General features: G+C 37.8%; 1 long non-coding RNA gene across 1 annotated transcript; it reads left to right on the top strand.

Annotated features, from left to right (window-relative positions):
• The first annotated feature begins 2,628 nt into the window (after positions 1–2,628).
• Positions 2,629–3,026, top strand: LOC119731119. The gene is made up of 2 exons (XR_005271432.1): positions 2,629–2,711; positions 2,815–3,026. It is a non-coding gene; the product is annotated as an uncharacterized LOC119731119 (long non-coding RNA).
• Positions 3,027–12,667: the final 9,641 nt, after the last annotated feature.

Raw genomic sequence — 12,667 nt, 5'->3', positions numbered from 1 at the left:
GACAATAGTAGTGACCAATATTTCTTCAAAACTTTTTTTGTGGGTAAATTTGAAGGAGCAGTTTTTGTACTGTTCATATGCACTTTTGACAAGGAGTACCTTAAGTGACAAAACCAAAATAGCGCCCTCTTACATGTATTGATGAAAGGATTTGCTAATAATTGAAAAACTACCACTTTCTTGTCACTTCCAATGAAAACATGTATTATACAAATATTGAGTGGCTCAGCGTGGAATGGGAGGAATATTATCACAAGGTAAAATGTGGACTTTTCCATTACAAGAGGCGAAGCCGAGTGAACTGGAAAAGTCCAGATTTTACCGAGCGATAATATTCCTCCCATTTCACAATTTAAAGCCACTCAATATTTGTTTTATATAACTGACATAGATCCTTGTCATTTGATATTTTTTGAACTTTTTTTCAATACATAACTGGAGGAAAATGTATTTCTCTCTTCCAAACCACCCCTTCACGAAAATGTTTGAACCTAACGCTGTAGCGCTGGCTCCTTGGAACAATAAGCGCTACGCGCAACGCTGAACGCGCACACCAACATGCATTTGCACACAAATACCGCGTCATGATCCTAACTGTTGATTAGTATTTCCCATTCCCCATGGGCGGATAGTACTTTTTGAGCCGCGGCATGAATGGGAGCAATAACGAATGCCACGTGATGCGAGTTCCACCAATCAAATGACAAGGATCTGTATGTCGGTTATATATTAAGATCTAGTATGTATTGTTGCAACACATACATGTAGTAATGTGCATGAAAACAAGATGAGCTGAATTTCCACTGCATGTTTCCTTTTACGCATGCACGCACCCAGCCAGCTTGCCTGCCAGCCTGCCAGCCAGCCAGCCTGCCAGCCAGCCTGCCAGCCAGCCTGCCAGCCAGCCAGCCTGCCAGCCAGCCAGCCTGCCGGCCTGCCAGCAAGCCAGCCAGCCAGCCTGCCGGCCTGCCGGGGAGCCAGCCAGCCAGCCTGCCAGCCAGCCTGCCAGCCAGCCTGCCAGCCAGCCTGCCAGCCAGCCTGCCGGGGAGCCAGCCAGCCAGCCTGCCAGCCGGGGAGCCAGCCAGCCAGCCAGCCAGCCTGCCAGCCAGCCAGCCTGCCAGCCTGCCGGCCTGCCAGCCAGCCAGCCAGCCAGCCAGCCAGCCAGCCTGCCAGCCAGCCAGCCAGCCAGCCTGCCAGCCAGCCAGCCTGCCAGCCAGCCAGCCTGCCGGCCTGCCAGCATGCCAGCCAGCCAGCCAGCCTGCTGGCCTGCCAGCAAGCCAGCCTGCCAGCCAGTGTTCCAGCCTGCCAGCCAGCCAGCCAGCAAGAAACGAGTCGTCCAGATGTGTTCACTAAGGTACATGTAGGACGTGACATTTGGTTCAGTCATTGATTAAACTTATTTTTAGTACAATTTTGATCAAAATGCAAGGCTAAACTCTTACGAATGCCACGTGATGCGAGTTCCACCAATCAAATGACAAGGATCTGTATGTCGGTTATATATTAAGATCTAGTATGTATTGTTGCAACACATACATGTAGTAATGTGCATGAAAACAAGATGAGCTGAATTTCCACTGCATGTTTCCTTTTACGCATGCACGCACCCAGCCAGCTTGCCTGCCAGCCTGCCAGCCAGCCAGCCTGCCAGCCAGCCTGCCAGCCAGCCTGCCAGCCAGCCAGCCTGCCAGCCAGCCAGCCTGCCGGCCTGCCAGCAAGCCAGCCAGCCAGCCTGCCGGCCTGCCGGGGAGCCAGCCAGCCAGCCTGCCAGCCAGCCTGCCAGCCAGCCTGCCAGCCAGCCTGCCGGGGAGCCAGCCAGCCAGCCTGCCAGCCGGGGAGCCAGCCAGCCAGCCAGCCAGCCTGCCAGCCAGCCAGCCTGCCAGCCTGCCGGCCTGCCAGCCAGCCAGCCAGCCAGCCAGCCTGCCAGCCAGCCAGCCAGCCAGCCTGCCAGCCAGCCAGCCAGCCTGCCGGCCTGCCAGCATGCCAGCCAGCCAGCCAGCCTGCTGGCCTGCCAGCAAGCCAGCCTGCCAGCCAGTGTTCCAGCCTGCCAGCCAGCCAGCCAGCAAGAAACGAGTCGTCCAGATGTGTTCACTAAGGTACATGTAGGACGTGACATTTGGTTCAGTCATTGATTAAACTTATTTTTAGTACAATTTTGATCAAAATGCAAGGCTAAACTCTTACGAATTTAATTTTGTGATAAAAATTGATTTTGTCCCATTTTGATACAAAATGCAAGGCTACATCTAACGGCTTATGATGTGGAATCTTTGGAAAAATAGTTGTCATATTTAAGGCTCAAACATAAGGCTCATAACCCCTTATGATTTTGAATTTGTGATCACATTTATTTTTGTGTGATTTTGATACAAAATGCAAGGCTACAATATATCCCCTTACCATTTTGAATTTAAAAAACCAACTTTTTCTGAAAGTAAAATGGTTGAATTTCAATTTAAAGCAATTTTGGTCCAGTTTTGATACATGTAGCATTGCAAGATAAAGCCAACCCCTTTGTTTTTTTTTATGAAACTTATGTTTCAGTCCATTTCAATAACAATGGAAGGCTAAGCCCTTACCATGTTAATTTTGATAAAAATTAATTTCTGTCAAATGTTGATAAAATTTCAGCCAGCCAGCCAGCCAGCCCAGCCAGCCAGCTAGCCAGCCAGCCAGCATGAAATAAGTCGGCCAGGTGTGTTCACTATTAGGTGGGACCAACCATTTTGTTCAGCCGTTGATTAAACTTATCACGAAACAAGTCAGCTACATGTAGATATGTTCACTAAGGTAGGACTAACCATTTTCTTTCAGCCATTAGCGCTCAAATTGAGCCAGTGAACACCCAAGACCCTGGATCTCAAGACCCTGGATCTCAAGACCCAAGTACAGTCGGCAAGTGGAGTCGTTCGATGGGTTGTTCAGAGTGAGTCAGACTCTAAATGTTTAATTGCATCCCAGCGCGCTCTTCCTCTGGTGTATGTTCTGGTACATGTTGCGGTTGTGGGGTCGGTGGTGGTTGGTTTTGTGTGGGGTGGTGGTTTCTCCACAGATCATCGGCTCAAATTGAGCACGTCGGGCGATTGGAGTTTTACTGGTGCTTCAAAAGTGCGGCGCAAGCCCAGTATAAGGTGGTGCGGCGGAATCGATTACTAACTGGAGTTTTGACTGGGGCTCAGGTTGAGGTGCGGCGCAACCCGGTTAATCGGAGCGGGACTGGTGCTTCGGTTGAGGTGCGGCGTAAACCCAGTTAATCGGGGTTGGACTGGTGCTCCGATTGGTACAGCGGAGTAAACCCAGTTCTAAGGGGCGAGTTGCGTCCGCGTGGAAGGTCCGCCATCCACGTGGGGCGTGGGTCCTACGCAGCGGCCTGGAAACCCTAGGATGCCGTGCTGTAAAGGAGCAGGTAGTGCGTCCCTCTTTTATAGGGGCGTGGCCCTGTATTCAGAGCCGGCACACGCTGCTACTTCCTCAGAACGCATGAACCTGTAATGGGGGATGAACTGAGGGGGGCACGCATATAGGTTAGGGTACTCTCCTGATCCTTCGGGGTTGGGGGAGCGTACCGGACAGTCGATAACTGTGTCTGGCCCTCCGGGGCCTACCTTTTATCCAGCAATGGACCTGACGATACTGAAAGCGTGTTTGGGGCTGGTATCCTGGGACCTTCTCGTGGTGGCCCTGTTTAAACCAACCTTACCAGGATCTTTTGACCTGGGCCCAATTTCATGGCGCTGCCTAACAGTTAGCAGAAAAGTTGTGTTTAGCATAGCAGAAAATGTGCTTACCTTAAGCACTATTTCACGGCGCTGATGTGCTAACGGCCGCGCATGCGTGGAGATTTCTATTGCTACATTATGCAAGTTAAGCAGATTTGTTTCCTCTGTAGTAAGCGTGCCTTTTGCTTTGCTTTAATGCTTACGGTCTCCAAGAAATAGACGGAGGCTCTGTTAGCGTAAAACCGTGTGCCTAGCAGCGCCGTGAAATTGGGCCCTGCTCAATGAACATGAATCACAGTGTAACTTTGTCTTTCTTGCAGCTATTAACCTGCTTAGTGAACAATGATTACATGATGCATCATATCTTCAATTCTTCATAGATTCTGCAATTACTACCGGTGACTTGGCGTTCAATTTCACAGACAAAATTCTGAAATGAAAATGCAGACCGACGGTTTTCTTACAGGGCAAGGCCTTCCAAATTTTATGCTGAGAAATATAACTCGGAACATTTGCTACATGAAAACGCTTTGTTTTTCGGTTTGCCCTTTTTTTTTTTACAAAGAAATCCTCTGAAATTGCATCGTGCAACATGTGAGCACTTTTCACTGAGTAGGTCAAAATTATTACATGTACATATAATTTGTGCTTTCTGTACTTCAATATTTATTTTTCTGAATTTTGTTTAAATTGCGAGGTTTAATCCCTTACCATTTCAAAAGAATTTTTGATAAAATAATAATGGTCTTCTTTTGATATTTTTGATATTTGGTACTGCTGAATTTTGATAAAAAGGCAAGGATAACCCCTTAACGTTTTGAATTTTCGATGAAAAATTTTGTCCTACACATATTTTAACAAACATGTAAGGCTAACCCCCTTACCATTTTGAGTTTTGACTGAAAAAAAATTGTTCAATATCTCGATAAAAATGCATCCACTTACTGTTTTGAATTAAAAACTTAACTTTGCCCTATTTTGATAAAAATGCAAGGCTAACCCCTTACCGTTTTGAATTTCTGATAAAAAAACTTAACTTGGCTCCGTTTTGATAAAAATGCACAAGGCTAACCCCTTACCACTTGTAAAAACTTTTAAATCGTTCCCCCATTTTGATAAAAATACAAGGCTAACCACTTGAATTTGTGATAAAAATTAGGTTTTTTTTCTTTTTAATACAAATTTAAGGCTGACCCCTTACAGTTTTGAAAGTTAGATAAAATGTTGTTTTCGTCCTATTTTTGATAAAAATGCAAGGCTTACCCCTTATCGTTTTGAATTTCTGACAAAAATTTAATTTTTGCCCTGTTTTGATTAAAATGCAAGACTTATCCCTTTCGTCAGTTTTTGATAACAATGCGAGGCTGACCCAACAGTTTTGAATTTGATAAAATTGAACTTTTTCCCCCATTGTGATACAAATTGTGATGAAAACTTGTTTTCGTCCATTTTTGATACAAATACAAGGCTAATCCCTTACCGATTTGAATCTGTGATAAAAACTTAACTTTTGCCCTGTTTTGATAAAAAAAACATACAGTATTCTCAGATCACACACAAAAGCACACATTGAAGCAATAATTTGACTTTTGGCAATTTCTTGAGCCAATACTTTATTTCTCTTTCATTGATGATTCACTTTATTGAATGGCACACCAGTACACGTGGGTGCTTGGCGTTCTGTTTACAAAGATTAAACAAAGTCTTACTATTTCAAATTTGTTATAGAACTAAATATTTGTCCACTTTTAATCAGAATGCAAGACTTACCCATTACCATTTAGAACTTTAGATAAAAACTTAACTTTTCCCCTTTTTGATAAAAATGCAAGGCTAACCCCTAACCATTTTGAATTTGAATAAAAATAGGTTTCGTCCCCTTTTGATAAAAATGCAAGGCTAAGCCCTTACCATTTTGATTTTTTGATCAAACTTACTCTTCCTATCTTTTTGATAAAAATGCAAGGCTAACACTTTACTATGTTGAATTATGGATAAAAATTTGTTGTCATCCCCTTTTGATAAAAATGCAAGGCTAACCCCTTACCGTTTGGAATTTTGGATAAAAATGTTTTTTTTCCGTCCCTTTTTGATAAAAGTGCAAGGCTAACTAACCCCTTACTATTTTAAATTCTGTATACAAATTTGTTTTCGCCCCTTTTTGATAAAAATACAAGTTTGGAATTTTGGATAAAAATGTTTTTTCGTCCCTTTTTGATAAAAATGCAAGGCTAAACCCTTACTATTTTAAATTCTGGATACAAATTTGTTTTCGCCCTTTTTTGATAAAAATGCAAGGCTAACCCTTACCGTTTTGAATTTTGGCTAAAAGTTTGTTTACGCCCCTTTTTGATAAAAATGCTAGGCTAACCCCTTACCGTTTTAAATTCTGGATACAAATTTGTTTTCGTCCCTTTTTGATAAAAATACAAGGCTAACCCCTTACCGTTTGGAATTTTGGATAAAAATGTTTTTTTCGTCCCTTTTGATAAAAATGCAAGGCTAAATTCCGGATAAAAAATTGTTTTCGCCCTTTTTTGATAAAAATACAAGGCTAACCCCTTACCGTTTGGAATTTTGGATAAAAATGTTTTTTTCGTCCCTTTTTGATAAAAATGCAAGGCTAAATTCCGGATAAAAAATTGTTTTCGCCCTTTTTTGATAAAAATGCAAGGCTAATTAACCCCTTACCGTTTTGAATTTTGGCTAAAAATTTGTTTTCGCCCCTTTTTGATAAAAATGCAAGGCTAACCCCTTACCGTTTTAAATTTTAGCTAAAAAATGGGTTTTGTCCCCTTTTGATAAAAATGCAAGGCTAACCCCTTACTATTTTAAATTCTGGATAAAAATTTGTTTTCGCCCCTTTTTGATAAAAATACAAAGCTAGCCCCCTCATCGTTTTAAATTTTGACTAAAAATTTGTTTTCGTCCCCTTTTGATAAAAATGCAAGGCTAACCCCTTACTATTTTAAATTCCGGATAAAAATTTGTTTTTTCGCCCTTTTTTGATAAAAATGCAAGGCTAACCCCTTACTATTTTAAATTCCGGATAAAAATTTGTTTTTTCGCCCTTTTTTGATAAAAATGCAAGGCTAACCCCTTACCGTTTTAAATTTTGGCTACAAATTTGTTTTCGTCCCCTTTTGATAAAAATGCAAGGCTAACCCCTTACTATTTTAAATTCTTGATAAAAAGTTGTTTCCGCCCCTTTTTGATAAAAATACAAGGCTATTCCCCTTACCGTTTGGAATTTTGGATAAAAATGTTTTTTTCGTCCCTTTTTGATAAAAATGCAAGGCTAACCCCTTACTATTTTAAATTCCGGATAAAAATTTGTTTTCTCCCTTTTTTGATAAAAATGCAAGGCTAACCCCTTACCGTTTTGAATTTTGGATAAAAATTCCTTTTCGCCCCTTTTTGATTAAAATGCAAGGCTAACCCCTTACCGTTTTGAATTTTGGATAAAAATTTGTTTCGCCCCTTTTTGATTAAAATGCAAGGCTAACCCTTACTGTTTTGAATTTTGGATAAAACTTTGTTTTCGCCCCTTTTCTGATAAAAATGCAAGGCTAACCCCTTACCGTTTTGAATTTTGGCTAAAAATGTTTTTTTCGCCCCTTTTTGATAAAAATGCAAGGCTAACCCCTTACTATTTTAAATTCTGGATAAAAATTTGTTTTCGCCCCTTTTTGATAAAAATACAAGGCTAACCCCTTACCGTTTGGAATTTTGGATAAAAATGTTTTTTTCGTCCCTTTTTGATAAAAATGCAAGGCTAACCCCTTACTATTTTAAATTCCGGATAAAAATTTGTTTTTTCGCCCTTTTTTGATAAAAATGCAAGGCTAACCCCTTACTATTTTAAATTCCGGATAAAAATTTTTTTTTTCGCCCTTTTTTGATAAAAATGCAAGGCTAACCCCTTACCGTTTTAAATTTTGGCTACAAATTTGTTTTTGTCCCCTTTTGATAAAAATGCAAGGCTAACCCCTTACTATTTTAAATTCTGGATAAAAAGTTGTTTTCGCCCCTTTTTGATAAAAATACAAGGCTAACCCCTTACCGTGTGGAATTTTGGATAAAAATGTTTTTTTCGTCCCTTTTTGATAAAAATGCAAGGCTAACCCCTTACTATTTTAAATTCCGGATAAAAATTTGTTTTCTCCCTTTTTTGATAAAAATGCAAGGCTAACCCCTTACCGTTTTGAATTTTGGATAAAAATTTGTTTCGCCCCTTTTTGATTAAAATGCAAGGCTAACCCCTTACCGTTTTGAATTTTGGATAAAAATTTGTTTCGCCCCTTTTTGATTAAAATGCAAGGCTAACCCCTTACTGTTTTGAATTTTGGATAAAACTTTGTTTCCGCCCTTTTTGATAAAAATGCAAGGCTAACCCCTTACCGTTTGGAATTTAGGATAAAAATGTTTTTTCATCCCTTTTTGTTAAAAATGCAAGGCTAACCCCTTACTGTTTTAAATTCTGGACAAAAATTTGTTTTAGCCCCATTTTGATAAAAATGCAAGGCTAACCCCTTATGGTTTGGAATTTTTGCTTAAAATTTGTTTCGCCCCTTTTTGATAAAAATACAAGGCTAACCCCTTACCGTTTGGAATTTTGGATAAAAATGTTTTTTTCGTCCCTTTTTGATAAAAATGCAAGGCTAAATTCCGGATAAAAATTTGTTTTCGCCCTTATTTGATAAAAATGCAAGGCTAACCCCTTACCGTTTTGAATTTTGGCTAAAAATTTGTTTTCGCCCCTTTTTGATAAAAATGCAAGGCTAACCCCTTACTATTTTAAATTTTGACTAAAAATTTGTTTTCGTCCCCTTTTGATAAAAATGCAAGGCTAACCCCTTACTATTTTAAATTCTGGATAAAAATTTGTTTTCGCCCCTTTTTGATAAAAATACAAGGCTAATCCCTTACCGTTTGGAATTTTGGATAAAAATGTTTTTTCGTCCCTTTTTGATAAAAATGCAAGGCTAACCCCTTACTATTTTAAATTCTGGATACAAATTTGTTTTTTTCGCCCTTTTTTGATAAAAATGCAAGGCTAACCCCTTACCGTTTTGAATTTTGGCTAAAAATTTGTTTTCGCCCCTGTTTGATAAAAATGCAAGGCTAACCCCTTATCATTTTAAATTTTGACTAAAAATTTGTTTTCGTCCCCTTTTGATAAAAATGCAAGGCTAACCCCTTACTATTTTAAATTCTGGATAAAAATTTGTTTTCGCCCCTTTTTGATAAAAATACAAGGCTAACCCCTTACCGTTTGGAATTTTGGATAAAAATGTTCTTTCCGTCCCTTTTTGATAAAAATGCAAGGCTAACCCCTTACTATTTTAAATTCCGGATAAAAATTTGTTTTCTCCCTTTTTTGATAAAAATGCAAGGTTAACCCCTTACCGTTTTGAATGTTGGATAAAAATTTGTTTTCGCCCCTTTTTGATAAAAATACAAGGCTAACCCCTTACTGTTTTAAATTCTGGATAAAAATTTGTTGAAGCCCCATTTTGATTAAAATGCAAGGCTAACCCCTTACCGCTTTAAAATTTGCTTAAAAATTAACTCTTGTCCCATTTCAATAAAAACACAAGGTTCAATTCGATTCAGTTCAATTCAATAGAATTTATTTCCATACGACATTCATTGCAGAGAAAATAATTACAGTTAAAATAAATTAAACAAATGTATTGAGGTCAATTCACAGAAAAGCAAAAGCTTGTTACAGAATGCCCTGATATACACTGCATTCAGAAGAAGTACATGTAAATAAGAAAAAAATTCATATTGAAACAAAAAGTATACAATAGTACAGTACTACATGTAGTATATATCAAAAATGGGTGGAAAATATTTATCCAAAATTCACAACCGTAAGGGGTTAGCCTTGCATTTTTATCGAAATGGGGAAAAAAATGTTTTTATCACAAATTTAGAATGTAAAGGGGTAAGCCTTGTATTTTTATCAAAATGGGGGAAAGTTATTTTTTTATCACAAATTCACAACGGTAAGGGGTTAGCCTTGCATTTTTATCAAAAAGGGGGAAAAATTTTTTTTATCACAAATTTAGAATGTAAAGGGGTAAGCCTTGCATTTTTATCAAAAAGGGGCAAAAACAAATTTTTATCCAAACTTTAAAACGGTAAGGGGTTAGCCTTGCATTTCAATCAAATACAAAAAGTTAGTTCTATAACAAATTTGAAGTAGAAAGACTTGGTTTAATTCACAGAATGTCAACGAAAGAGAAATAAAGAAGTGGCTCAAGAAACTATGCCAAAAATAAAATCATCGCTTCAATGTGTGCTTTTTTGTGTGGTCTGAGAATACTTAATTTTATCAAAATGGGGAAAAGTTAAGTTTTTATCACAAATTCAAAATAGTAAGGGGTTAGCCTTGCATTTTTATCAAAATGGAGGAAAGTTAAGTTTTTATCACTAATTAAAACGGTAAGGGGTTAGCCTTGCATTTTTTATCAAAAAGTGGCAAAAACAAAATTTTATCACAAATTCAAAACTGTGAGGGGTTATCCTTGCATTTTCATCAAAATGGGGAAAAGTTAAGTTGTTATCACAAATTTAAAATAGTAAGGGGTTAGCCTTGAATTTTTATCAAAAAGGGACGAAAACACATTTTTATCATGAATTCAAAACAGGAAGGGGTTAGCCTTGCATTTTTATCAAAATGGGGGAAAGTTACGTTTTCATCACAAATTCAAACCGGTAAGGGGTTAGCCTTGCATTTTTATCAAAAAGGGGCAAAAACAACTTTTATCACAAATTCAAAATGGTAAGGGGAGTTAGCCTTGCATTTTTATCAAATTTGAGAAAGTTAAGTTTTTATCACAAATTTAAAACGGTAAGGGGTTAGCATTACATTTTTATCAAAAAGGGACGAAGACACATTTTTATCACAAATTCAAAACAAGAAGGGGTAAGCCTTGCATTTTTATCAAAAACTGACGAAAACAAATTGTTCTCCAAAATTCAAAACGATAAGGGTTTAGCCTTGCATTTTTATCAAAATGGGGGAAAAACAAATTTTTATCACAAATTCAAAATGGTAAGGGGTTAGCCTTGCATTTTAACAAAAAGGGGCAAAAACAAATTTTTATCCAAAATTCTAAACGGTGAGGGGTTAGCCTTGCATTTTTTAAACAAGGTAAGAGTCAACTTTTTAACACAAATTAAAAAGGTAAGGGGTTAGCTTTGCATTTTTATCAAAAAGTGGCAAAAACTAATTTTTATCCAAAATTCTAAACGGTGAGGGGTTAGCCTTGCATTTTTTGTCAAACATGGCAAGAGTCAACTTTTTAACACAAATTCAAAAAGGTAAGGGGTTAGCCTGGCATTTTTATCAAAAAGTGGCAAAAACAAATTTTTATCCAAATTTTAAAATGCTAAGGGGTTAGCCTTGCATTTTTATCAAAATGGAGGAAAAGTTTCAAGTTTTTATCACAGTCAAATTGGTAATGCAATATTATTGCATTCTGATTAAAATTGTACAAAAAGTTAGTTCTATAACAAATTTGAAGTAGAAAGACTTTGTTTAATTCACAGAATGTCAACGAAAGAGAAATAAAGAAGTGGCTCAAGAAACTACACCAAAAATAAAATCATCGCTTCAATGTGTGCTTTTTTGTGTGGTCTGAGAATACTTAAGTTTTATGAAAACGGGGCAAACGTCAAGCTCTTATCACAAATTCAAAACGGTAAGGGGTTAGTCTTGCATTTTTATCAGAAAGTGGCAAAACACATTTTTATCATGAATTCAAACAAAGGGTTAGCCTTGCATTTTTATCAAAATGGGGGAAAGTTAAGTTTTTATCACAAATTCGAAACAGTAAGGGGTTAGCCTTGCATTTTTAACAAAAGTGGCAAAAAAACAATTTTTTATCCAAAACTTAAAACGGTAAGGGGTTAGCCTTGCATCTTTATCAAAAAGTGGCAAAAACAAATTTGTATCCAAAATTTTAAATGGTAAGGGTTGGCCTTGCATTTTTTTTCAAACATGGCAAGAATCAAGTTTTTAACACAAATTCAAAAAGGTAAGGGGTTAGCCTTGCATTTTTATCAAAAAGTGGTAAAAACACATTTTTATCCCAAATTCAAAACGGTAAGGGGTTAGCCTTGCCTTTTTATCAAAATGGGGGAAAGTTAAGTTTTTTATCACAAATTTAATAACGGTAAGGGGTTAGCCTTGCATTTTTATCAAAAAGGGGCGAAAACAAATGTTAATCCAAAATTCAAAAGTTAAGTTTTTATCACAAATTTAATAACGGTAAGGGGTTAGCCTTGCATTGATATATCAAAAACTGACGAAAACAAATTGTTCTCCAAAATTCAAAACGATAAGGGTTTAGCCTTGCATTTTTATCAAAATGGGGGAAAAACAAATTTTTATCACAAATTCAAAACGGTAACGGCTTAGCCTTGCATTTTTAACAAAAAGGGGCAGACAAATTTTTATCACAAATTCAAAACGGTAAGGGGTTAGCCTTGCATTTTAACAAAAAGGGGCAAAAACAAATTTGTATCACCAATTCAAAACGGTGAGCCATGCATTTTAATCAAAAAGGGGCAAAAACACAGTTTTATCCAAAAATTTTAACGGTAAGGGGTAAGTCTTGAATTTGCACTAAAATGGGGGAAAGGAAAGTTAACTTTTCATCAGAAATTCAAAACGGTTATGGATCAGCTTTGTATTGTTATCAAAAAGAGGCAAAGAAATTTGTATTCAAAATTCAAAACGGTAAGAGGTTGGCCTTGTATTTTCATCAAAAATAGCACGAACGTAAGTTTTCATCAAAAAGTCAGAACGGTGAGGGGTTAGCCTTGCATTTTTCATAAAAAAAATTGCCTGTGCAAAGATGACCCGCATGATGTCAGACTTGTTTGGCGTATTGTTTTGAAAAATGAATGTGAGAATTGCAAGTTTGTACCAC

The sequence above is a fragment of the Patiria miniata genome, unplaced genomic scaffold (assembly GCF_015706575.1).
Source record: "Patiria miniata isolate m_02_andy unplaced genomic scaffold, ASM1570657v1 HiC_scaffold_23, whole genome shotgun sequence".
NCBI lineage: Eukaryota > Metazoa > Echinodermata > Asteroidea > Valvatida > Asterinidae > Patiria > Patiria miniata.
This window is presented reverse-complemented; position numbering and strand designations above follow the sequence as displayed.